We start from the raw sequence: 26,084 nt of genomic DNA, 5'->3' as shown, positions 1-26,084 counted from the left end.
CCTGCCCCCAGCAGTGGCCCCAGCCTTGACTTCCTTACCCCATCTGCATCCCTCCCTCCCAGAGCCATGGCCCTGCTCCTGACCCCAGCTCTGGGAGGCAGGGGGCGGCACAGACAGGGGCAAGAGGAGGCCCGAGGTAAAAACTGCTTTACAGCTGGTGAGTGTCTATTTATTTATCCATCAGGTGGGGAGGAGCATTTCTTTCTGCTGTATAACTGGTTTAAATATAGGGACCATGCCAGCGTGGGCACTTGACCAGCTGGGAATCTGTACCCAGTTATGAATTCTGGAACAGTGGTTCTCAACCTCCTGGGGCTCAGGGCCTATTTGCAAACCTTGATGGCCTGTCGCAACCCAGTAAATAGCTTCAGTGCAAGAAACAGCTGGCTCACTAAATATGTCATACCCATAGCATATAATAGACACATTAACATAATAAGTACTAAATAAGTACACTGTGAATACCATACTGGTGGCTGTGGTTCCTGTCCCTTGGAGCTGGCAGAGCTCAGCTCCCTGCTCTAGGTGTTGTGATTTAGCACCGCAGCTTTGGCCAGGCCAAGTTTGTGTGAGTGTTTTTGCCACCTAGTGCCCGGGATCGCAGCGCTACTCCCTCAGATTTTTCCCTCCCTCTCCCAGCTTCCCCCCCCCCACATATCATCATGACAGAGAGACACCTGGGTCATACCTGGACTATGACTCAGGATTTATTCCCAGCTCTGCCACCAGCCTGCTGTGTGAACTTGGACAAGTCACCTCCCTGCCCCGTGCCTCAGTTTCCCCATCTTCAAACTGAGGATAATGATACTGACCTCCTTTGTAAGGTGCTTTGGGAGCTACTGCTGAAAATTCCAGCTGGAAAGCTAGGTGTTATTTATTATTTTATTTATTTATTTATTAAATATATAGGAGCTCAATCCAGTGACCACAGAAATCAATGGGCATCCTTCCACTGAGTTCAAGGGACTTTGGATTGGGCCCTGAAAACAGATCCCGTATTCCATTGCACTGAAGATTAAGATTATTTAAACCTTGCAGAATGGTGAGAGTAACTTCACTGACTATCTAAGGAGGAAAACGTAAGGCAGCTATTACTGACTGTCTCATAAATCATTCAAACAGGACGGACCCAATTAGCACTCACCCTCCTGAACTGAATGTACGAGGCGCATGGTTCTGATGTAAATTTGGCTCCTGCCAAGACTAAATTTTAAAATAAAATAATCGGGGGAAGTTTTTCAAAACCAGCAATTTGACATGACACTGGGATTATTTATCTCTTGAGTAAACATCACCTCTAGCGTCCCGACAGGGAGAATTCATCCAGCCTAAGAACACATGACGGGCACTGCTCTTGAGTAGCCAGGATACACCAGAGTGGCACAAAGCTCGCACCATTAAAGCCACTTTGCCAGCCAGTTAACACTCTAACACATTATGGGAGGTACCAGTGGTATTTTCCTATCCTTAGAAAAGAAGATAACCTTGGAAAGTGTGTGGTATCTGTCGGCAAATACTGACATTGTCAAGGCAGCTGCTGTATGCTGTATCTCCAAGGTATAACAGGTTCCTGTTAGCATCTGCAGAGCTGTCAGTAGAGTAAGGCCCCAATCCAGAAAAGCGCATGAGAACATGCTTAACTTTAAACACGGTGGATAATCCTCTTGACCTCAGTGGGGCTAGTCATAGGATTAAAGTGAAGTGCTTTGCTGGACTGGGGCCTCAACTGGTAGATTTGAGAGCCAAATTCAGCAGGCATTTCACCCAGCTAACTAAGAGCAGAATTAGGTCCTTATAATATTGTCTAGACTTGAGACCTAATTCTGCACAAATTCGCTCGGACTCCTGCGCAACCCCACTGAAGTCAAAGCAATGACATGGGGTATAAATCAGAGTAAAATTTGGCCCTTGCTCTTGATCTGTGAGTAGCTGTTGCTATATAGGGACCGTTTTTCCAGCTGCTATTTGGTGAAATGATTCTCATTCACTATAATGGGCACTGAATGGGGGCCTCTCTTAACGGGGCACCAGAGGCATAGCTTCATAGAAGTTAAGGGCAGAGGGGACCATTAGATGATCTAGTCTGACCTCCTGAATAGAAGGAGGATGCACAGTCCTGGATAATACATAACAATCTCTGCCCCAGGTAGCTTTCGGTTCAGGCTGGACAGATAGAATAGGAGTTACACAAAACCCCAGATGATCAGATATTGAAGGGACCAGTCGCAAATCAGTGTAGATGTATTTACAAAATAGGTAAGCAGGAATATAACTAATATACACCCAGATGCATTGGGGCTTAACCCCTTCTGCCAGGAGTGGCTTTCCCATAGCAATTTGAATGACAGCGCTGTGTCTCATAAAAACAAGAAGACTGTTCCACGCAGCTCACTTTGCTTAATGAACCAGCAGCTGAATCATTGTGTGATTGCCATGACCGGTGCTCCAGACTGGGAATCATAACCGGCAATCTTGCTTTTATTAGAGTAGTTGAAGAGGGCACCATGTGACTTGCCCGTGACAATACTGATCAGTTTATCACTTGTGCATGTTTGCACTTGCTTTGTGTTGATTTTCAGCTCTCTTTGCATATTAGCAGGCTCACATGTTTGGAAAGGCCCTTTTTTTCCTTGACGCACAATGATTACTGTGGCTTCTGTGATGAGGTGTACCTGGCCTTTGTGACTGCCAACAGGAGGCCCCTAGGCCTACTATACCCTGCCCCAGGCAGCAGCAATGTGGGAGGAAAGGAGCACTGAAGGTGGGTCCTCCAGGCCTGCCTACTGAGGGCTTTCTGGACCAGCTATCTTGGAAACTACAGAGACCTGGTCCTCCAAGAGCTAGAAGGGCTAACAACAGCCAATCAGAACCCAGAAGGCTCAGATAAAAGGAGCTGTAGGGGCTGAGCAGCACAGACCCTGGCTGGGACTGGAGGAGCAGGGGGTGGATGAGCCAGGGTTTATCTCCAGCTGCACTGGCACAGATAGGTTTGCAGGGAGAGAGGCAGCAGAGAGCTTTGGCCCTGAGCTAAGATAAAGGGGCCTGGTCGGAAGAGGCCCAGGGAAATAGCAGCAGCAGGTTGACTCAAGCAGCATGTGGCTGCCTTCCTTACCACTGTTATATCCTTTACCCAGTTATCAGTTGTCAGTCACAGATGTAGGCTGAAATAACAAGGATTGTGCCTTTGTCAACATTTGCACAAAACCAGTATCTTTTTGAAGGCAACACAACGAGACAGGAGAACATGAAGTCTCAGTGCTCCGGCACCGTTGAAGCTCATGGTCCGTTTAGACCCCCATCCTCATTGCGCAGTGTCCCTTCTCAAGTCCTGGTTTTACAAGGAGATGCAAGTGGGTGGATGCCCATGCAGTCAATGGAGTTCCAGATGGGCATGCATCACACTGCAGGACTGGGGCTTTAGACTGTCTGTTGTTTGGGGTAGCGTCTGCATTTCAGAGGCATAGCCTGCCTGGGACTTTGGGGTGCAACTGTATTACAAAAATGAATAATAATGTGGCATGGGATGCAGTGTTAAGTACCTTAGCCAGGGAGGCAGGTAGCACGGTGAGTTAACATTTTGACCTATTATCCCTGTAGACATGGGTTGAAATCTTTGCTAATGTCAGACATGCAAATGTGTCTGGAGGGAACGCCTCATACTGGTAACAGTCTATCCTATGGCTGTTTGCCTTGGAATGAGTGGATTTACATCTTCCTACTATAAGATCTTTTTCAGTGCAGCTAGATTACATGAGTAGCACAGCGAATGACAGTAATCCCCCTTTGTCCTTATCACAAGAGCATTGCACAGCTAACAGCCCTCTGCTGGACAGGGTGGCCCAGCAAGGGTGGAAAAGCGAAAGAACGAGGTGCATTGGCAAAGCTGTGAGGTGGTCTGATGGCTAAACGAGCCAGGCTGCTGGTGGTGGTCTGGGCTGAGGTGCTTTATCAATGCTGCATAAGGAGTTTTATGATGCATGAGGAATCTTGCACTGTGTCTATCAGTCCTAAACTCTAATAAATCTAACAAATTATTCAGGAAATATCAGGGCCATGGCGCTGCAGCTCTGTTCAAGCTGTGACCATTGTTAAGGTGATCTGCAAAGGACTTCTAAGCATTGGAGGAGGGCATTTTGTTGATTCTCGGTTGTGTTCACATGCTCCTCAGGTGTTTGCGTGCAAATAGATGCCCGCAGTTGCATGCAGCTCATTTTGCAAATCTAGCCCTCCCTACGCATGGGTCTGCGCTTGTTCAGCCTACAGTCTATCCTGTTCTTCCACATCAGAGTCCTTTGTGCCACACGCTTCCATCCAGGGCACAAAGCTGCGGAGGGAGGTGGAACATTCTGAGCCACAGCCATGGGTCCCTTTGGACAATGGACACTGGCAGGCTTGTCAAGGGCAGTGGGGCCTACAGAAAAAAGAAATCAGGTGAGAAGGGAGGGAAGCATGCAGGGCTGTTTCAACACAGGGTTTTGGGTTGGTTTGAGGGGTTATGTTTTGTTTTCCCCTTCAGTAAGGCGATGATGAATTGTAGCTTAGAATATTGAAGGACATGGCACTTCTGGGATAATGGAACTCTGTGCTTCCCTGCTGGAATAGCCCAGAACTTATAGAGTGAGTGAGAGATGCCCAGGTTTATGGTGTTAACGTAGTACTTGGGAGACCCAGGTTCAATTCCCAGCTCTGCTACGTACCCCCTGTGTGACCTTGGGCAAATCACTTAGCCTCTCTGTGCCTTAGTTGCATAGCTGTAAAATAGAGGTGAGTTCGCTGCCCTACTTCACAGGGGTGTTGTGAGGATAAATCAATTAAACAATGTGAAGCTCTCCCAGGCCATATAAGTACCTAACCTAGGTTAGAAGGGATGGCAAGGGTCATCAAGTCTAACCCCCTGCCATGAGATAGGATTTGTTGGGTCTAAACCATTCAAGGCAGACGGCTATCCAGCCTCCTTTTGAAAACCTCCAGTGAAGAAGCTTCCACAACTTCCCGAGGAGTCTGTTCCATTATCCTACTGTTCTTACAGTCAGGACATTTTTCCTGAGATTTAATCTAAATTTGCTATGCTATAGTTTGATCCCATTGCCTCTTGTCCTGCCCTCTGTGGCAAGAGAGAACAACTTTTCTCCATCTTTTTTCATGGCAGCCTTTCAAGTATTTGAAGGCTGCTATCATGTTCCCCCTTAATCTCCTCTTTCCTAAACTAAACATACGCAGTTCCTTCAGCCTTTGCCCCATGGCGTGCATTCCATCCCTGTGGTCATCTTTGTCACCCACCCCTGGATCCTTTCCAGTTTCTCTACATCCTTTCTATACATTGGTGACCAAAGCTTGACACAGTACACAGTAGAGTGGTTCTATCACCTCCCAAGACTTGCATGCCATGCCTCTGTGAATGCAACCTAACATTGCATTTGCTTTTTTCACAACAGCATCGCATTGCTGACTCATGTTGAGGTTGTGATCCACCACAGCTCCCAGATCCTTCTCAGCAGTGCTGCTGCCCAGCCAGTTATACCCCATTCTGTATTTGTGCATTTGGTTTTTCTTTCCTAGGTGCAGCCCCTCACATTTTTCTTGGTTGAGTTTCATTTTGGTGCCCATAGCCCAGTTCTCCAATGTATCAAGATCCCTCTGAATTTTAGCTCTGTCCTCCAACGTGTTGGATAGATGAGTGTACTGTGAGAATTCACCATAGCCTATTGGGGATGGAAAAGGCAGTTTCGTCTTGTGACTGCAGTCTGGGACTCAGGAGAGCTGGGTTAAATGTTTGATTCTGCCACAGCCTTCCTGAGTGACCCTGGGCAAGTCACTTAATCTCTTGCTGCCTCAGTTCCCCATCTGTACAATGGAAATAGCAATAATTCCCCACCTCCCAGGGGTGATGTGAGGATAAATATATTAATGTGAGGTGCTCGGATGGTGCAGAGATAGCGACCTTGTGTTTAGAGTACTGGAATATTTTTACCAGCTCTCCCACATCTATGGGGAAATGCTCCTCCAAGTGTTTCTTTTATTATAGCACGCTGACAAAGAGGACCCAGGATCATTAAATCAGTACATGAAGCTGACAGTTTCATTGTACTTCCATTCTTCTTTACATGCACTGGGCCAGATTCTGTTCTCTGTCTCAGTGTGAATGTGGAGCAACGAAGCCGCTGTAGCTCACGAAAGCTCATGCTCAAATAAATTTGTTAGTCTCTAAGGTGCCACAAGTCCTCCTGTTCTTAAAGCCAAAGGAGTTACTCTGTATTCACATCAGTATCACTTAGAGCAGGATTTGGGCCACTGACTTTTTGATAACCCTCCAGCCTCTGGCCATGGGTACGTCCTCCATAGGAAAACACTACTTAACTTTTCCAGTTCATTTCAATATTATCAGACATTGGGAGAACTACCCAGAATATTTTAACTATTTTCTTGAAACAAGGTTTAAAGGGACACTGGCATGTAGAATGCGGCCTAGCATCATTTAGGTTTTAAGAATAGAAGAGAGAAGTGGTTAGGAAACCTAGTGTGAATTTAAAAAAAAATAACACCTTTCATTAAAAATTGCCAATGAAAACAGCAGATTGTCTTTAATGGAATCATTTTCTGCAATGTTGGAAGCATAAGAGGGGCTGTATTAGTGGAAAGTGAAACGGACTATAAACAAAAAGAAAAGGAGTACTTGTGGCACCTTAGAGGCTAACCAATTTATTTGAGCATAAGCTTTCGTGAGCTACAGCTCACTTCATCGGATGCATAAAGTGGAAAGTACAGTGAGGAGATTTTATATATACACACAGACCAAGAAAAAATATACATTGTAAGGAGAGTGATCACTTAAGATGAGCTATTACCAGCAGGAGAGTGGGGTGGGGGGAGAGAAAACCTTTTGAAATGATAAGCAAGGTGGGCCATTTCCAGCACATTTCCTCACCCCACTCTCCTGCTGGTAATAGCTCATCTTAAGTGATCACTCTCCTTACAATGTATATTTTTTTATGGTCTGTTGTATATATAAAATCTCCTCACTGTACTTTCCACTTTATGCATCTGATGAAGTGAGCTGTAGCTCACGAAAGCTTATGCTCAAATAAATGTGTTAGTCTCTAAGGTGCCACAAGTCCTCCTTTTCTTTTTGCGAATACAGACTAACACAGCTGCTACTCTGAAACCTGACTATAAACAGAAAATGACCCCAAGCCTGCAAAGCAACCTGCAATTAGGAAACCAATGGCATCAGTGGTGGGGAAGGAATAGTAACAGTAGCCATTGGACTCAGTGGATAATACACCCAACCACAGGGCACCAGCAGAACCTTTCCTAACACTGCTGTTGGGAGCACAGGTCAGGAATTGTGTTGCACAGATCTGTCTGGCTAGCTCAGCATTAATTGCATGGTTGTAAATCCTGTACCCGCCCCTCAAAATTAGTTCATTAAAATGAGGCAATACCATTTTCATTGTAATTTATTAGTAACAGCTTAAAAAACCTGGTAATAACTTTCAGTTATGGTCGTCCCCATTAATCTATAGCGGAAAAGTGGATCTAGACAGAGGAGACATCCTGAAGGTATAAAAATTATACTTCCCTCTCATTGAAATCGGTGGACATTTTGCCATTGATTTAAATGGCAGTAGGTCTGGATTGTGAGACTGCGCCATCTTGTGGGCAGGTATCTAACAGGAGGTAGGCTAAAGAGACGTGTGGACAGCCGCAGTTTAGACACTCTGTGAGTAAGAGTCTCATCTCTTAAGCTGTCGATGAAACAGTGAAATAAAAGCCATGCACTGACTATTCCCTGTTTCCTCATGAAAATTACAATGGCTCTGTCTACACTTAGGGCAGTGAGTGGAATACAGGGACGGCACGCCCCCTACCATGCATATAAATAGCAGTGTAGACAGTGAGGCACTCCAGAACTTTAGGCTACGTACCCCACACAGCTCTCTATGCCCAAGTAGTGCCACCCATGTCTACACTGCTACTTCTGGGGCCCCCTATATGCCATTAACAGTGTAGACAAGGCCAAAGAGTCTGGGGGCTACCAAGGTTTTGGGGCATCCAAATGTCTCAATGTAAAATCCAGTGTTTGATGGGACACTAATATAAATCAGTAATATCTAAGGCTATGATTTAGTCACGGAGGTCGTGGAAGTCACAGAATCCATGACTTCCAGTGACCTCTGTGATTTCAGGCAGCAGTTGGGAGCTGCAGGGTTCCCTGCCACCCATGGGGGAAGGGAGCTGTGGGATACCCTTCCAACTCTGGGGGTAGAGCAGCATTTGAAGTGTGGACATTCCTTAAATGGGGGAAACACATTGTTCCTGATGGATGCATGCCACAGGCCTGCACACCAATTGCTAATGAACCTGCTGCTCTCAAAGCTTTATACATATGTGTGTTGTGTGAATCTGACTGTGTAGGTATTTGGCCTGGGTTTGCCTTAGCCTTGGGCCTAATTGCTGGGAAGAATTACAAGCACAAGGGAAATCAAAGCAGACTGGTCGGGCTGAGAAAAAGGAAGGGCCTGGGGGACTTGTGCAGGTTTTTCCTCCTTCACCTCCCTGCAGAGGCAGCTCTCAGACATCACAGCACTGCCAGCCCACCCGCTAACAGTCCAAAGCTTTGAGACGGGATGCGGTGGCTACATACACTCCCCCAAATTACAACCTTCTTGCTCTTCCGTTGATAATAAAAGGCAAGCAGAGGGAAGCCTGTAGACCCCTGTGTGCTGGGAAAGAAGATCATTTCCTCCAGCTTGTCTGACCTCATTTCCGCAGCTTGTTTTTTAAATCACTTTCTCCGTTTTGCTAGAGTCTGATGTTTGAGAAATGGACAAATCTGCTCCACTTCCTGCTATTAATGAGCTGCTCCTCTGCCCTCTTGTTAAGGGCGAAATAGAGGGATGGCCTTCATCTTTTCAGCTAAAGCTTCTGTAACCCTTCTGCCAGGTGGAGCTAGCAGCAACCAGGGCCGGGTTCAATATCTAGGGGTTCCTTTCCATTGATACAACACAGAACCAGCTCGAGCCCCCACCCAGTAACCTGGGAAAATTACACACCACCCCTGGGCACCTCTGAGAGGCAATACTTCCCCACTCGCAAGCACAGAGTCTGAGTGTAGAAAAGACACTTTTAAAAAAGGAAGGAAGTAACTCAGCATTAATCTGGGAAAACACCGCAAACAGGGTTCATAAACATAAACCATGAGCAAAAGACCCACCCCCAAGTACATTGGGCAGTGCCCTTTTCCCTCAGGTTCTTAAGTCCAGCAACCCAAAAGTCCCCTTTCACGTGCCCAACCCTTCCCTGCACCCCACTCACAGTTACTGTCCTTGATCAGTGCAGACCCAGAGTTCAGAGGTGCATCTGCAGAGTTCACCTGCCCCCCTGGATGGTGGGGGGGGATAAAGAGGCACCTTACTTGCGCCGCTGCTCGGGCACTCACTTGCCACCCCTCTCTGCCAGCCACCTTGCCAGCCGATGGCCACGCCTCTCTGAGGGGCTCTGCTCTGGCCCTCTCTGCCAGCCACCCTGCTGGCCACTTGCTGTGTCCCTCCGCCAGCTGCCCTGCTGGCCGCTCACTGCCAGCTGACTGTCAGTCAACTTCCACTGCCACCCTGCTGTGACCTCTACCCATCAGTCTCAGTAATTTTCACCTCTTTGCAGACTGGACAGAAACACTGCCCCATCTCAACTGATTTCAGCTCTGATTGAGCATTTAAAGTAACAAAGAGGCTCCTAATTAAGACTATTTAGCTCTTTCTTTGAGCAGTGAGAGGGGGACAGGCTAAACCAGTCCAGGGAGGACCCTGGGGGAGGGTCTACACCTCCTGGCTGGCACACTTGGCACACCATCCCTCTTCTCTTCACAGGGCTCCGGCATTCGAGCCCCTGGCTTAATGAGGTCCTTTCAGCTGAGGGTGACCCCCATATTTGGGACAGGTTAAGCACAGTTCTGCTCCCCTTTATTCACAATAATGCCAACATTAGAAACAGCATTTCACTACCCGTGCATTCAGTACAAAGGTGATTTGTTACCCAGCACCAGCCAAAGTTGATCACTTTGAGCAGAACACCGCTCTATCTGCTGGATAGCTAAGCAGAGTTGGTGTGTTCATGTAAATACAGTTTGCTCTTGAAGTCTCTCCCTGTCCCAGCTAGCTGTTGGGGAAGAATTCAGTAGGCCCTGCTTACACTTCTAACGGGTTTGTTTTGTTTAGAAGAATGCACCTTATCCGCTAGTGAATAACTTGGGCTTCTTTGCCTTCAGTGGAATAATGAGCTAAATGGAGACTGCGCCAAAGTGGGATGCTTTCTGTCACACTCCATGAGCTTTCCAGGGCGGCTAATAGCATTTCTCAATGCAGATTTATTTCCTCAAATCCCTGCAGAATGCACAGACTCTGCCTAGTGTTAAACTGACCCGCTGTTGAGATTGGTTTCAATCATATGGTTTAATGTTAAAGTGAAACTGCTTTCAAAACCAATTCAGCATATCCACACAGGCAGTGCTTTAGAGATGCTGACAGTGAAAGTCTGAGGCCCTGGGGATACGTCTACACTGCAGTTAAACAGCCCCTTAGCCCAAGCCCCATGAGCCAAGTCACCTGGCACAGGCCAGCCAGGGTTTTCTAAGTGCAGTGTAGACAGACTAGAAGAGCTCAGAGCAGTATCCCAGGCTTGTCTACGTTTAATTTTCTAGTGAAGCCACCATAGGTGCAGCTCCACTGGTGACCTCTCTGGTGGCAGGACATACACAGATGCTGGCACTTTAACCACAGTGGCATCTAGAGCTGAGCAGGGTTCAGTTTAAGGTTCCTATGTAGGGGAAAACCTCCCTGATTCATGTGCAAAGCTGCTAAGTTGTCCACATTTAAGTCCCCCTTAAGGACCCATTTCTGCCATGTTCACTACAGTGAATTTAGTTGACTGATATAAAAATCCCTCCATGTGGGTCCACTTCCCCTTCCTCTAACCTCTATCTACCTACCTGTCTGTCCTTAAACTGTGAGCTTTCCTCAGGGGTTGGGCAAGCCCTTAATGAATTTATGGAAAGTACCCAGTACCTTATGGAGTTCACATAAACAAATAATAATAATTCGAGATACTGCATATGATTGAAAGGCCATGTGAGTTCTGTGTCATGGAATCACAGTACATCTAACCAAGGAGGCATTGATTAAAGAAAACGGCCACAGACGCAAACAGGCTTCAACACAGCTCAACTTCCAGCTGTGTCTCCTCTGTTTACCAGAGACCCAGTCCTTGAAATGTTTTTAAATGCCAAGAGGACTGAGCATGCTGATGTAGCAAGGAATTCCTTCCTGCATTGAGAACTAACTTGGGAACTTCCTGCATTTTGAAACTCCGCAAAGGTTCAAAAAAATCTGTACGATGCTTTTTGATTTTTTAACCTCTTTAGAGACTCAATTTGCAGCAACATAGGCATGAGATCTTAGTCTGATCTTCAAAATGTTCCTACTTCCTATTGTAAATTCCCATAAAGTCAATCCACCAGCCGCAAGTGAGGATACAGACCAGGGGCAGCTCTCAGTATACTTGACGTGAGCAGGAGAGTGAGTTTGTGTGTGTGGTTTTTGGAGGGGGGTGTGTGTGGGCGGGGGTGAGAAAACCTGGATTAGTGCTGGAGGTGACCCACCTTGATTATCATGCGCATTATAAAGAGAGGTTTCAAAGAGGGATGGGCTATTACCAGCAGGAGAGTGAGTTTGTATGTGTGTGTGGGGGGGGGGGGGGGGGGGGGGGGGGGGGGAAGGGTGAGAAAACCTGGATTTGTGCTGGAAATGGCCCTACTTGATGATCACTTTAGATAAGCTGTTACCAGCAGGAGAGTGGGGTGGTAGGAAGTTTTGTTTCATGGTCTCTGTGTGTATATAATGTCTTCTGCAGTTTCCACGATATGCTATGCATCCGATGAAGTGAGCTGTAGCTCACGAAAGCTCATGCTCAAATAAACTGGTTAGTCTCTAAGGTGCCACAAGTACTCCCTTTCTTTTTACGAATACAGACTAACACGGCTGTTACTCTGAAACCTATGGATATTAGTGAGAGAACTTGCTTTTTGCAAATTTAGAACCCTCTCGAAATCATGGGGTTTAGATTTAGAATGGATCTGCAACCATTTGTAAATTTGAGAGTGCTGGCGAAATGTAAATTCTAGGCGACGGTTCAGATAACATTAGTCTTCTTAATGTTCTAGAAGCACAACAACAATGACTATAAGATCAAGAATCTTTCTTTTTTGCATAGCATGGGCTGCAGTTGAGTAGTTTTCATTATACTTCCATTTGGTAAACAATGGTTTATCTTTAGTGGGAAATGTTTTGTGAGGGTTTATCTTTAACAGAAAATGTTTCTGTTAAAATCTAAGTTGTGCAAAACCCAAAACGTAAAAATATTCTAGTTTTTTGTAAAACTTCATTAAGGCTTCAGAAAGTTTAGTTGATTTCTCTTTTCCTCGATTTGTCCTTCCCACACCCCTTTCCACTTGCTAGACCTGGCTAGGACCAGATGGAAGACGTAGCAGGGTATATGCAGGCACACACAACCTGCTTCTCAGGCAGCACGGAGCATATGGCACAGTCGAGGGCATTTGATATATTACATAGAAGTCCCACTGATTTCAGTAGGACTACTCATGTGGTTAAAGTTACTCAAAGGCCTGAGTGTCCACACAACTGAGGACAGGAGGTTAACTCTGAATGTGACTGATCTAACATGGGTTGCTGTATGACACAGAAGTGCTAAACCCATGTTGCAACAGTCTCACCAGTGCAATTTAGAAGCCGTTTAAAATGTTCTGTTGTCTTTAGTGCACCTATGGGATGGGACTTGATTCTATCAGTGACAAAAAAGAAAAGGAGGACTTGTGGCACCTTAGAGACTAACAAATTAATTTGCCACAAGTCCTCTTTTTCTTTTTTGCGAATACAGACTAACACGGCTGCTACTCTGAAACCTATCAGTGACCGTTATCTTTATTTCCTGTTGAGAGAACATCAAAACGAGCAAGAGCAAAGGCAACAGTTGCCAGGAGAGAGCATAGTGTGTGGACTTCCTCTCGACACAAGATGGCAGCTGCCTCCAGAGTTGAGACTCTTCTGCATTTTAAAGGTGCGACACACAGAAAACAAGTCTGAACAAGCTAGATGCCCGATGTCTCTGAAAATGTATGTCCCACTGAAGGGGGTCAAGGTGAAAGTGACAACTTTCTAGCAGAGGTTTCAATATTTATTGGTGAGAACTCATCAGCAGCCCTCACAATCAGCAGAACATTTTACACAGCAGGCCGGGAAGGAGCTAACACAACATCAATAGTCAGTTACTGCTTGGAGACCCTCAATCCACTAGGACAATCTAGGGCTTGGAGCTTGTATTTCCCGAGCTAGCTCTTGAGGCGGGATCGTGAGAATGAAACTAACTAGACTTAGAGTAAACACAAACAATTACTGTGTTTTACCCACACGTTATCCCAACAGTACTTGGTATTTAAAGAGTTTAACGTTTAATTACATTTTGGCTTTTGGTACATTGGCTAGTCAGTCACCTGTGAAGCAAAGGATCTGAGAGGGTTTGAACTCATTTAAAGTACTCCAAAGCAGAGATCGCTGAAGCATGTGATGCGCGCTCTGTATTTTGATGAGCTAGAGTATACTGCATAGAATTACTTATATATTCAGTAAGCAGTGTGCTTCCTCAGTGCTCACAGTTCCCCTGCAGAATTCTAGTGGAGCTCTCTGAAAAGGTCCTTCTATCCCTTGCATTTTTGATAACTATATACACAGGAGAATTGCTTACATAGGAGTCATAACTGTAAATTCTTCCTTAGCCCCATAGGGTTTTTCTGAGGATAAATAGATTTAAAATATAGTGAGGCGCCCAGATACAACAGTAACGAAGGGGCCCATATAAATTTCTAAAATACACTGACGTAGGCAGATGTAAATATGTGAATATGGCTCTAGACTGTTCTCAATGGTAGCAGATGACAGAACGAGGAGTAATGGTCTCAAGTTGCAATGGGGGAGGTTTAGATTGGATATTAGGAAAAACTTTTTCACTAAGAGGGTGGTGAAACACTGGAATGCGTTACCTAGGGAGGTGGTAGAATCTCCTTCCTTAGAGGTTTTTAAGGTCAGGCTTGACAAAGCCCTGGCTGGGATGATTTAACTGGGAATTGGTCCTGCTTCGAGCAGGGGGTTGGACTAGATGACCTTCTGGGGTCCCTTCCAACCCTGATATTCTATGATTCTATGATTCTAAGTCCATAGGGTTTTTGTGGATTTCTGAGAGTTACCAATTTATTGTGTTATGTAGGGCTCGATCCTGCAAGGAGCTGAGTGTTCTAGTCCTGCCCCAGCAAAACACTAAAGCACATGCTTAACTTTAATCCCATGACTAGGTCCACGGACTTCAAAGCAAGTCTAGCTGGACATTGACCGAACAGGAAGATCAATACGGGGGGGAGAGGTAGATATGCTGGAGGGTAGGGATAGGGTCCAGAGTGACCTAGACAAATTGGAGGATTGGGCCAAAAGAAATTTGATGAGGTTCAGCAAGGACAAGTGCAGAGTCCTGCACTTAGGACGGAAGAATCCCATGCACCGCTACAGGCTGGGGACCGACTGGCTAAGTGGCGATTCTGCAGAAAAGGACCTGGGGAGTACAGTGGATCAGAAACTGAATATGAGTCAACAGTGTGCCCTTGTTGCCAAGAAGGCTAATGGCATTTTGGGCTGCATTAGTAGGAGCATTGCCAGCATTCGAGGTAAGTGATTATTCCCCTCTATTCGGCACTGGTGAGGCCACATCTGGAGTATTGTGTCCAGTTTTGGGCCCCCCACTACAGAAAGAATGTGGACAAAGTGGAGAGAGTCCAGCGGAGGGCAACAAAAGTGATTAGGGGGCTGGGGCACATGACTTATGAGGAGAGGCTCAGGGAACTGGGGTTATGTAGTCTGCAGAAGAGAAGAGTGAGGGGGGATTTGATAAAAGTCTTAAACTACCTGAAGGAGGGTTCCAAAGAGGATGGCGCTCGGCTGTTCTCAGTGGTGGCAGGTGACAGAACAAGGAGCAATGGTTTCAAGTTGCAGTGGGGGAGGTCTAGGTTGGATATTAGGAAACACTATTTCACTCAGAGGGTGGTGAAGCACTGGAATGGGTTAACTAGGGAGGTGGTGGAATCTCCATCCTTAGAGGTTTTTAAGGCCCGGCTTGACAAAGCCCTGGCTGGGATGATTTAGTTGGGGCTTTGAGCAGGGGGTTGGACTAGATGACCTCCTGAGGTCTCTTCCAACCCTAATCTTCCATAATTCTATGATTGTACGATAATAGTTTGGGCCAGATGCTCAGTTTGTTTGAGTATTGTTTGAATGACCTCAGTGGAGCTCCACTGATTATACCTGCTGATGATCTGGCCTTTTTTTTTTATTAATATTATTCTCTTCTGGTTTTCTGTGATCAGCAGCATTCCTCTGAGTAGCTTTCCTTACAGACTTCTGTTCTGGACGGTTGGTGGACATGATTTTAAAACGTGCCTTGTAGAATCAAATTTCTGTGACTGAGGTTCAATAACACAGTGTAGCGGGGCGGTCACCCTGCTTCGGCTCAGAAAGGGTTAAAAGCCAGACCGTGGAGAGGGCTGGGGCTTAGAGCCAATCAGGAAGAGGCGGGAGGCTGCCAATCAGAGCTGGCCAAGCCAGTATAAAAGAGAGCAGACCAGCAGGGGTAATCAGTCTCTCTCCAGCCTTGGAGAGAAATGGACCTGGCTGCCTGAAAAAAGCAACCCAGGTCCAACCCCTTGGCCAATGATGAGTGACCGCTTCAGACTGCAGTTTGCCCCTGAGGGAAGGGACTAGATGAAGACAGACAGTGGGTTACTGAGGTGAGGTAGGCTTAAGGGATTGGGGTTCACTGGGGAGGGGAGGACTCCGAGTATGGGAGCACTGCTGCGAGGAAGTACCCAGCAGAAGGGGCACCGCGGGCTGGTGCGGGACACGGGGTCAGAAGTATTATAAGAGGTGGAGATTGACAAGGAAGCAGGTACCAGTAGGAAGACACCGGCCAGCAGGAGGCACTCCGAGGCTGGGATGAGCTAATTCCCAGACTGACCAGCAGGAGGCGCCGCGGCAATGAGTGCGTGCCATGCTACACACACCCTAGCAATTGGTTTCTCCTTCTCCTGATCTGTTCGCCCTGTAATGTTTTATTTAACATTGAGGACCCAGACTCAACTGCATTACCCACATGGAACTATTATGGCTGTCTTTGAGCAGATGCTCTAAAAATGGAGCAGGCCAGGGCAATTTCCCTCATGCTTCTGCCCTCCCATATGGGAGGCAGCTGTAATTTGGCTGCAGGTACTGATGAAAGAGCAGGGGCACTAGCATTGCCTGCAGGAATCGGAATTGTCAAGAGGAGTTGAGGGCGTGGCCACAGCCCTGACCCCGCCTTCCCGCACACTTTCATGAGAGCACTGCATGGAGCGCAGACAGACCTAAACCACCTGAAGTAGGCCAGTGCCTGGGAAGCGATCCTGCCTTCCATATCTCCTTATTATCTGCATTTACCCCCTTAATTTGTAATTGCTACAGATTTGAACCACCCCTGAAATTCTAGTGCTGGTTATTACACTCTGACCATCCTAAATGAATCCTGTCAGCTCCCAGACTGCTGCGCTGGGCAACACAGCATGGGGAGTAGGTGGCCAGCCCTCTGTGGAGAAAGAAGTGGTCAGGGACTATTTAGAAAAGCTGGACATGCACAAGTCCATGGGGCCAGATGCGCTGCATCCGAGAGTGCTAAAGGAGTTGGTGGCTGTGATTGCAGAGCCATTGGCAATTATCTTTGAAAACGCATGGCGATCGGGGGAAGTCCCGGATGACTGGAAAAAGGCTAATGTAGTGCCCATCTTTAAAAAAGGGAAGAAGGAGGATCCTGGGAACTACAGGCCAGTCAGCCTCACCTCAGTTCCTGGAAAAATCATGGAGCAGATCCTCAAGGAATCAATCCTGAAGCACTTACATGAGAGGAAAGTGATGAGGAACAGTCAGCATGGATTCACCAAGGGATGGTCATGCCTGACTAATCTAATCGCCTTCTATGATGAGATTACTGGTTCTGTGGATGAAGGGAAAGCAGTGGATGTATTGTTTCTTGACTTTAGCAAAGCTTTTGACACGGTCTCCCACAGTATTCTTGTCAGCAAGTTAAAGAAGTATGGGCTGGATGAATGCACTATAAGGTGGGTAGAAAGTTGGCTAGATTGTCGGGCTCAACGGGTAGTGATCAATGGCTCCATGTCTAGATGGCAGCCGGTATCAAATGGAGTGCCCCAAGGGTTGGTCCTGGGGCCGGTTTTGTTCAATATCTTCATAAACGATCTGGAGGATGGTGTGGATTGCACTCTCAGCAAATTTTTGGATGATACTAAACTAGGAGGAGTGGTAAATACGGTGGCAGGTAGGGATAGGATACAGAGGGACCTAGATAAATTGGAGGATTGGGCCAAAAGAAATCTGATGAGGTTCAACAAGGATAAGTGCCCGGTCCTGCACTTAGGACGGAAGAATCCAATGCACCGCTACAGACTAGGGACCGAATGGCTAGGCAGCAGCAGTTCTGCGGAAAAGGACCTAGGGGTGACAGTGGACGAGAAGCTGAATATGAGTCAACAGTGTGCCCTTTTACCAAGAAGGCTAATGGCATTTTGGGCTGTATAAGTAGGGGCATTGCCAGAAGATAGAGGGATGTGATCATTCCCCTCTATTCGACATTGGTGAGGCCTCATCTGGAGTACTGTGTCCAGTTTTGGGCCCCACACTACAAGAAGGATGTGGAAAAATTGGAGAGAGTCCAGCGAAGGGCAACAAAAATGATTAGGGGTCTGGAACACATGACTTATGAGGAGAGGCTGAGGGAACTTGGATTGTTTAGTCTGCAGAAGAGAAGAATGAGGGGGGATTTGGTAGCTGCTTTCAACTACCTGAGAGGTGGTTCCAAAGAGGATGGTTCTAGACTATTCTCAGTGGTAGAAGATGACAGGACAAGGAGTAATGGTCTCAAGTTGCAATGGGGGAGGTTTAGGTTGGATATTAGGAAAAACTTTTTCACTAGGAGGGTAACTGGAATGCGTTACCTAGGGAGGTGGTAAAATCTCCTTCCTTAGAAGTTTTTAAGGTCAGGCTTGACAAAGCCCTGGCTGGGATGATTTAATTGGGGATTGGTCCTGCTTTGAGCAGGGGGTTGGACTAGATGACCTCCTGAGGTCCCTTCCAACCCTGATATTCTATGAGTCTATGATTCTGTCATTTACATTTAAGGGGTGTCTGTTGTTTTTCCCCTCCTGTCCTAAAGTCTTGGGTTGTGATGCTGGTGCAGAATGCCTCCAGAGGCAGCTGCATTTCCATTGTGGGTGAAGTGATCTATACATGCACACGGGCCCAGCTTTCTGGTGACTGACCTCAGGATAGCTGAACAGTATCTGGTCAGACTGCAAAGCAAGTGGGGATCCATTTCCTCTGGCTGACAGGTGCTATATCACTGTAAACTGTGCTCACTAATATCCGCAATCTGTTCCATTTGATTCACCAGTCTTTTTTCTGGGGTCCAATCTCAGCATTGTGCTTGTTGGCACAAGTGGTTGTTTGTTTAATCTGATCACCATTTATTTTCAGTTGTCCAGAGGAAAAAGCCTCTCCTATCCCGAGTACTACGTATATTCTTTCTTTGGGGCTTTGCTTTGCAACAGAAATATCATGCTCAGGCATGTAGCCACCAACGAGCTGGAAAAGATGGAAAGCATATAAAAGGAGGAGAGAAGTATATAAAAACTCCAAGCAAGGGGAAATATGATCAAAGGAAGCTCTTGAAATGATGCCAAGGAGGAACTGAACTGGTACAGGTGACTTTTTTCAATCTTTTTCTTCGCCATCTGCAAGATTTGATAGTAACATTTCTGCTTTCCCACTTAGCCCCACCAATGGGAAAAGAGCACTTAAGCAGGGTATGTTTTTCAAAGCACATCTTCGTGGTTATTTTTAGGTAGGTGGCAATTTAACTCTTCCATTGCCTTCCTACAAAGCCCCTTGGTTGAAAGCATATTTATTTCCCCCCTCTTTGGTGGAAGGTGTGTCTGGCCAACGATTCCCCACTCTAAGGAAAGGAGAGAGTGAAAGCTCTCTTCAAAGCACACTTCATTACAGGCCTCTTGTGCTTCTGCCAGCGCTCTGCTGTTCTTTTTAACGGCACAAAGCGGCTGAAAAGAAACAGCCCCGGCTTTCAAAACCATATCAAAAGTTCTGCACTGGTCCAGGGTGGCAGTTCTCTTTCTAAGTGCCTATCGATGTATTCTGTTTGTTCCTAAGGCAGGTATTCATCCTTTAAAAAAATAAAGGTTGGTTCAACTTTTGAACAACAAAGTTCACAGGAGAAAGGCAATTCTGCTGCCCTCCCTCCCCACCCCAAAGTCTCAGACTCCCCCTGTTCAAGAGAAAAAGTTTGCTTGGGCAGAAATGTTACCTCTGTTCTTCTCTGAACGATCCCATCATGAAGGCCAGCGCGGAGTTTGATTCAGCTGAGTTTTTTACTCTCCTCTCCTTGGGGAGGAAGGAATGTCTCAAGGGTGTGGCAATGGGACCGATCTTCTAGTTGTTCACTTCCAGGTCACTGGTTCAAATCAGGACCAGCTGTTGCCCCCCCGCTGAGCGTTTAGTAGCTGATCTGAAATGAGTTGGGCAGTTTGCCTTTTCATGGACAGGTGTCCACAAACCACCACAACCATGTGCACCTCGTTAAAACCCTCAGGAGAGAGGCTAAGGGATCAATGAGGCTGGAGGCTAGATTGTAAACCCCTCACTTCAGCAAGGGGGTCCCTCCAAGTCATGTCAAGGTGAGCTAGGGGGAAGTGTCCACTGATGCTGGCAATGTTGGGGACACAGATAATTAGCTCCTGACATCTTTGAAACCCTGCGCAAACTGCCACGTCGTCTCCTGGAGCAAAGAGGGAACATCCGTCTCTGATGCTGGTGGCCAAGCATCTTTCAGGATAACCTAAACTGACTTCAGAATAAAACTACCAGAGCTGGACAAGAGACACGCTGATTCTGACCTGATTTTCACCCTCACATATTTCATGGGGGTTTGCAGCATCTCTCACAAGGTGAAATCAACACCTCCGCTGCACCTGAGTTATCCACAAGCTGCTGGATCTCTGGCAGCAACAGATGTGAATGTGGCACTGAGCAGATCGCAGAACCCTAGAGTGTCAGATAAAGTGAAGTGTCTATTAATTTACACTGGTTTGGGTGGTCATTGGCCAGGCGTGCAATTTATCTTCTTGACATCCACCTTCCTCCTTGGTGACATGCTGTTTCATTCTCTTCAGATGGCATGGGGCACCTCCGCTCCTCAAGGCGGTGCTGGATAGCCGAAATTCTTGCTCATTTTGGTTGTTCGGATTAACCCTTCATATTTTAGCCCTTATTAATCTGTTGCTGGGGTTCAGATGGTGAACAGGGGAGATGATAGCTGTGGAATCAGCCCTTCCTAGACATTGGACAGTCCAGATGAGTGGAATTTCAAGGGAGTTGATCAAAAATGGTATATGTATGTAACTGAGACAGGTAAATTTTGAATTAAGAAATGTAACAACTTTGAAAAGTAAAAGCTATTGTAAAATAACCTTTCTAAGGCCACAGTATCAGTTAGGCACATCTTCATGGTATAGCATAGTCTACAAACTAAACCTAAATAGAAATATATTTATTAAAAATGGTGAATGATGACTCCTTGGGTGGGTCATCTATGGGAATTGAACTTGGGCCCTACGGATCTAAAAGCATGATGCTCTACTGCTTGAGTTCCAGATGTATTCATTTGCAGACAGTAGCACACTCACAAACTTCTTTACATGGTCCAACCCCTAACAGGGCACAAAGACACACTTGGCCATTGTGTTAGTCATTGTAAGCTGATTGGTGTAGTGGTTTTAATACACCCCTGGACCCACAAATTCAAAGCCTGATGTCTAAAGTTACCAGGGAAAATGCATTAGGTGGGGTTTAGCCTGCTCTCCATTTCAGCACAGCAAAAAACCAGCTTACCAAAACAGGGAACTTTCTGTTCAGGAGAAGCCCAGAACTAAAATATCAGGGAAGCCTGTAGGCCCGGACTACAGTGCTTGGCAGAGCTATGTTGGGCTTAGGCCTCAAACAGTAGGATTCTGCAGGTCCTGATTCAGAGGTGTCATGGTGGCTCTGTGAGGCACAGGATGAAAGTCAGGAGGGATAGAAAACTCCCTGACAGAGCTGCCTGGGAGGAGCTACCACATCCCTACAGCTCATTACCAGCAATTGTTGTTTGATGCTTCCTGAATGTGTTGCAACTAAATTCACACTTCCTGGGTGAATGGCTGGATGGCTCAAGGGATTGTTGATTGGGCTACAGAGTGGAAGTTGCTATTTACAATCCCTTCACCAGCTTGAGCGTGATTAATAGTTACTGTTGGATGGGCATCCAGTAACCTATATGAAATGACAGTTTGGGTCCCAATTCTAACTGACAAGTGGCCACACCAGAAAAGTCACATTACCACTTAGCATGCTCTACAGCCACCTACCAGCCACAGTGAGCATAACTTGTTCTGCGGGGGGCAGCATCGTTAACGGACCTATTAGCCATGTATCTGGTTGGGGCAGCATTAGCTAGGGGCTCAGAATTCAGCCCGCAATTGCCAGGCTTCTGCAGACTCAGGCAAAGGAAGGAACCCAGCAATGTGAGCCCAGGCAAGACAGAGTTTGGCTTGGGGCCCTGCTATACTTAGGCCTTGCTTGGTCCTTGGGCTAGCTGATGTTTGGCACATTTTTCAAGTCCTACAGAATGGACTCTCTGAACTTCCTTTGCCTATCCTAAAGTGATGGTCCCTGCAGCTCAGAACTGGAGCTCAATAGTGGCAACGTCGGGGCAGCTTGCCCGCCCTGCTGGGGGCCTATCTTGTGGCTAAATATAGGCCTGAGCACTTTTGTTTTTGCTGGTGGGTGCTCCTATCCGCCCCCACCCACCATGCAAGAAGCAGGCGGGGCCTCAGGGGGAAGAGGCCGAGAGGGGGTGGGGCCTCAGGGCAGAGCACGAGTGGAGCTGGGGGGCGAGGCCACGATCTGGGCGCGGGGGCCCACAAAAGATTAATCCAGCCCTGCAGGTGCTAAGTGCCTATTTTTTTCAGTGGGCGCTTGAACCCCAGCGCACCAATGGAGTTGGCAGCTACGGGCCTACGGTCTCCAGGGCTGTCAGTCCGGCATCCTTCACAAACATTAATTCACTTGTGGGAAGGGGAAACTTCTGGTAACACTGTGTTTTCTGTATGGAAGATTGGCCAGGAATAGAGTGGGGAAGAGGTGGGGTTAGAAACCCGTCAGGTGAATAAATCTGCTCTAGAGAGACTGGGAGGTTATCTGGCTGATTTCCGACAGAGCTGTGAAATCTTGCCTATCTGAGTCAAGTGTCAGAATAACTCCTGGCCTCCCTGTTTTTTGCTGTCAGTAACAGAAGCAACTGTAAAGGCAGAACCAATTATGATGCTGCTTCACCAAGCCCAGGGCCTTATAAACTACGGCCCAGAAGGGATACAGTAAACGTCAAATCCCCTTCGACTAAGGTTTCCTTGAGTGACATCAAAGCAATTTTCTAAGATGGGCCATGGAAATCAAGGTGGCAAACACACCAACGCTAAAAGGGACATGGACCAGCCCTGAAGAAGAGCTCTGTGTGGCTCGAAAGCTTGTCTCTTTCCCCAACAGAAGTTGGTCCAATAAAAAATATCACCTCATCTACCTTGTCTCGCTATCCTGGGACCAACACGGCTATAACAACACTGCAAACATTTTTAAACTCACTTTTCTCTCTCTGTTTGCTAGAGCAGGTGCAAGTGTATCTAATTACTCAGGTGCCTTTGCCTAAAACAGTTTGGTGATCCAGTTGAGGATGTTGCCAGCTGCTGGTGGTAGCATGTTGTGGAAAGATATTTGGGACAGTCTCTCCTCTCTGCTAGGTGGTGGAGACTCAGTTCCAAAGGATCTCTGTTCCCCATCCCCTCCTGTATTACAGAGACTTCTGGGCTGGATCTCTGCAAGGTCAGGGCTTCTCTCCCCTGAACTGACCTTGCAGATTTCTCGTGGCCATGTGTTGGTTTATTATGGTAGGGTTGATTTGAAAAAGAGCAATGATGTGTTGGGTGGCAGGAGGGGAATTACTCTTTTACCAACCGATAGCAAGATGGGGAAAAAATGTTTTGGACCAGGCTAAATTTGACTGTATCCTTTTAAATATCCACATCTTAGGCTGTTTCTGATGCAAGGCTCCACGGCATAGGGTTCTGAGTTGTGTTACAGAGCGCTGTTCATTAAATATCACGGCAGCACATTCCACTTGTGACGTTGCGCTCCATATGCTTAATGCAAGTATGCTTATGAATACGATGTAACTGGAATATGCTTTATGCAAAAGGTCTCTTGTAAGGTATCATAACAAAGGTTATAAACTACTGAATATATTCCTCCTATTTGTATGAATGTATCATTCTTGTATCTGAAGCTAGAAATATGAAGTATAACTCTGAGGTCCTATTGTAATTATGCACAGTGTGGGCCATTAATGATGCTTTAAAATCTTGATGGTTCCCATTGACTAGAACAATTGGTTGTAAATGGTTTATTTACCTGCAAGCCTTCCTATGTACATGTGGGCCAACCCAGGAAGAATAGAAACTAGGGGTCTTACAGTGACATGTGACCACGTCACATGATACTGGAATCCACCTTAATTCTGGTACTTTTCCATTTAGAAGGAGGGGTGGAGACCCAGAGAGATAAAAGATGCCCACCTTGTGCCAAAGCCATAAAAGGGGGTGGAACAGGACAAAGGGGGCTGCCAGTCATGAGAAAACCCTGGCTTACCACCTAAGATGTCTGCTGGAACTAACCAGGACTGTACCAGGGGAAAGGATTGGGCCCAGACTAGAAAGGAGTCTAGTCTGTGAAAGAAGCTTGTTAGAACATCTCTAAGGGTGAGATATTACCTGTAATCGGTTTCTTAATGTATTAGGCTTAGATCTGCGTGTTTTTGCTTTATTTTGCTTGGTGACTTACTTTGTTCTGTCTGTTATTACTTGAAACCACTTAAATCCTACTTTTTATACCTAACAAAATCATTTTTGTTTATTAATAAACCCAGAGTAAGTGATTAAAGCTGGGGGAGCAAATAGCTGTGCATAGCTCTCTATCAGTGTTATAGAGGGCAGACAATTTATGAATTTACCCTTTATAAGCTTTATACAGAGTAAAACGGATTTATTTGGGGTTTGGATCCCATTGGGAACTGGGTGTCTGGGTGCTGGAGATAGGTGACCTGCTGAGCTATTTTCAGTTAAATCTGCAGCTTTGGGGGCATGGACCAGATCCTGGATCTGTGTTGCAGCAGGCTACTGTGTCTGGCTCAACAAGACAAGGTTCTGGAGTCCCAAGCTGGCAGGAAAAACTGGCTCAGAGGTAATTTCAGCACATCAGGCGACAGTCCCATGGGGATCTCTGTCACTGAACCCGTCACACCACTCTCTAAGGAGTATTAAGTGTACTAGCATCATAGAGATGAAAAATCCCAATTGGGCCATCTAGCCAATGCCCCATATTACAGGAATGGTCCCTAACCTGTGTCCTCCAGGGCCTTGTACAACACAATTTTAAAGGCCCACTATGGCTACTACTCATACAAATGTAACTGTCTAACCCTTCTTAAAAGGAGTATTTAACTCTGGTCTCTTACAAGAAGAAAGAGCCTGCAGTGTCCATCCAGGGTTCCTTTACACTTGTTTCTTCTGCTGAGACTAAAGGAGTATTTCTGCCAGCCTCCCATCTCTGGGTCCTCTGAGGCTTCTCCACCTTGGAGCTGTACGAACTGAAGCTCAGGAAGGCCAGTGACATATTGATGCTGAATGTATTGGTGTTAGTCCATATTGGAAAAGGATTAAAAGATCAGACACTGGCTTCATGCATAGTCTTCATTACCCTTGCAGCGCAGAACCCTCTGTCTGAAAAGAAAGGGGAAGAGAGAGTTGAAGGGAAATTAACTGGTGCTAGTAAAATTGATCTGGATAATCTAGTGTTTTAACCCTCGAATGATTGGAGACTTGACCCTCGAATGACAGGAGAGAGAGACTATGTATATACATGCATGGGGGGAAGGGTAGCATTGCTTAACACCAAACATTCGACAATCCTTACTCACCCCCCTCCTCCCCCGCCAATCCTGAAATATGCTTTAAAAATCACAACATTTTTTAAAAATTACAGGTTCTGTTTATTTGCCTTCCGGGGTTTGAGTCTTTAGGGGACACAGCTTCTTTTTTAAAAAAAAATCAAAGTTGAGATGAGATTCTCCTGACTCCAAGAGATAGGGCTTTAATAGAAACAGCAAAACTTGCAAGACCTGCAATAAAAATCACGCATGCTGGCCACCCTGCCATGTGTGTGGTTGTAGATGCACTCTCTTAATGGCCTGGCTATTTTACTGTTGGCCTATATTTTGTACCAGGATGTGCATGACAGTCATCATGGCGCTACTGTCTGAAAGAGGATTTTGTGCTGCGTTCTTGCCTACTAGGAGCTCTGAAGGGTAGAGCCAGGTGTGGCAGGAGATGGTTTTGGTGACTATGTGGCATTGTTCCATCTGAGTGGGATCAATACCCACGCATGGTGCTAGTGGGCCCTGTGTTGCTAGAGACACCAACTGTCTGATGGGACTTAGGGCTTGTCTACATGGGGAAGTTACTGCACGGCAAGCCCGCATGAGAATCTGTGGCACACTAATCCCCATGCGGACACTGCTCTAGCACAGTAAAAGTCCCGGAGTGCGCTTGGCTACTACTTGTAAAGTGTAGTACGTCGAAGGTCAGGCTTGAAGGTCAGGCTTGACAAAGCCCTGGCTGGGATGATTTAGTTGGGGATTGGTCCTGCTTTGAGCAGGGGGTTGGACTCCTGAGGTCCCTTCCAACCCTGATATTCTATGATTCTATGAAGTGC

The 26,084-nt window shown here is 46.5% G+C and overlaps 1 long non-coding RNA gene across 1 annotated transcript; it reads right to left on the bottom strand.

The window, feature by feature from the left end:
- Window positions 1-6,723: 6,723 nt before the first annotated feature.
- Window positions 6,724-23,753, bottom strand: LOC122462250. Its single transcript, XR_006284697.1, has 3 exons — window positions 23,622-23,753; window positions 11,650-11,653; window positions 6,724-6,734 (listed from the first exon to the last, which is right to left on the bottom strand). It is a non-coding gene; the product is annotated as an uncharacterized LOC122462250 (long non-coding RNA).
- Window positions 23,754-26,084: the final 2,331 nt, after the last annotated feature.

The sequence above is a fragment of the Chelonia mydas genome, chromosome 11 (genome assembly GCF_015237465.2).
Source record: "Chelonia mydas isolate rCheMyd1 chromosome 11, rCheMyd1.pri.v2, whole genome shotgun sequence".
Taxonomy (NCBI): Eukaryota; Metazoa; Chordata; order Testudines; family Cheloniidae; genus Chelonia; species Chelonia mydas.
This window is presented reverse-complemented; position numbering and strand designations above follow the sequence as displayed.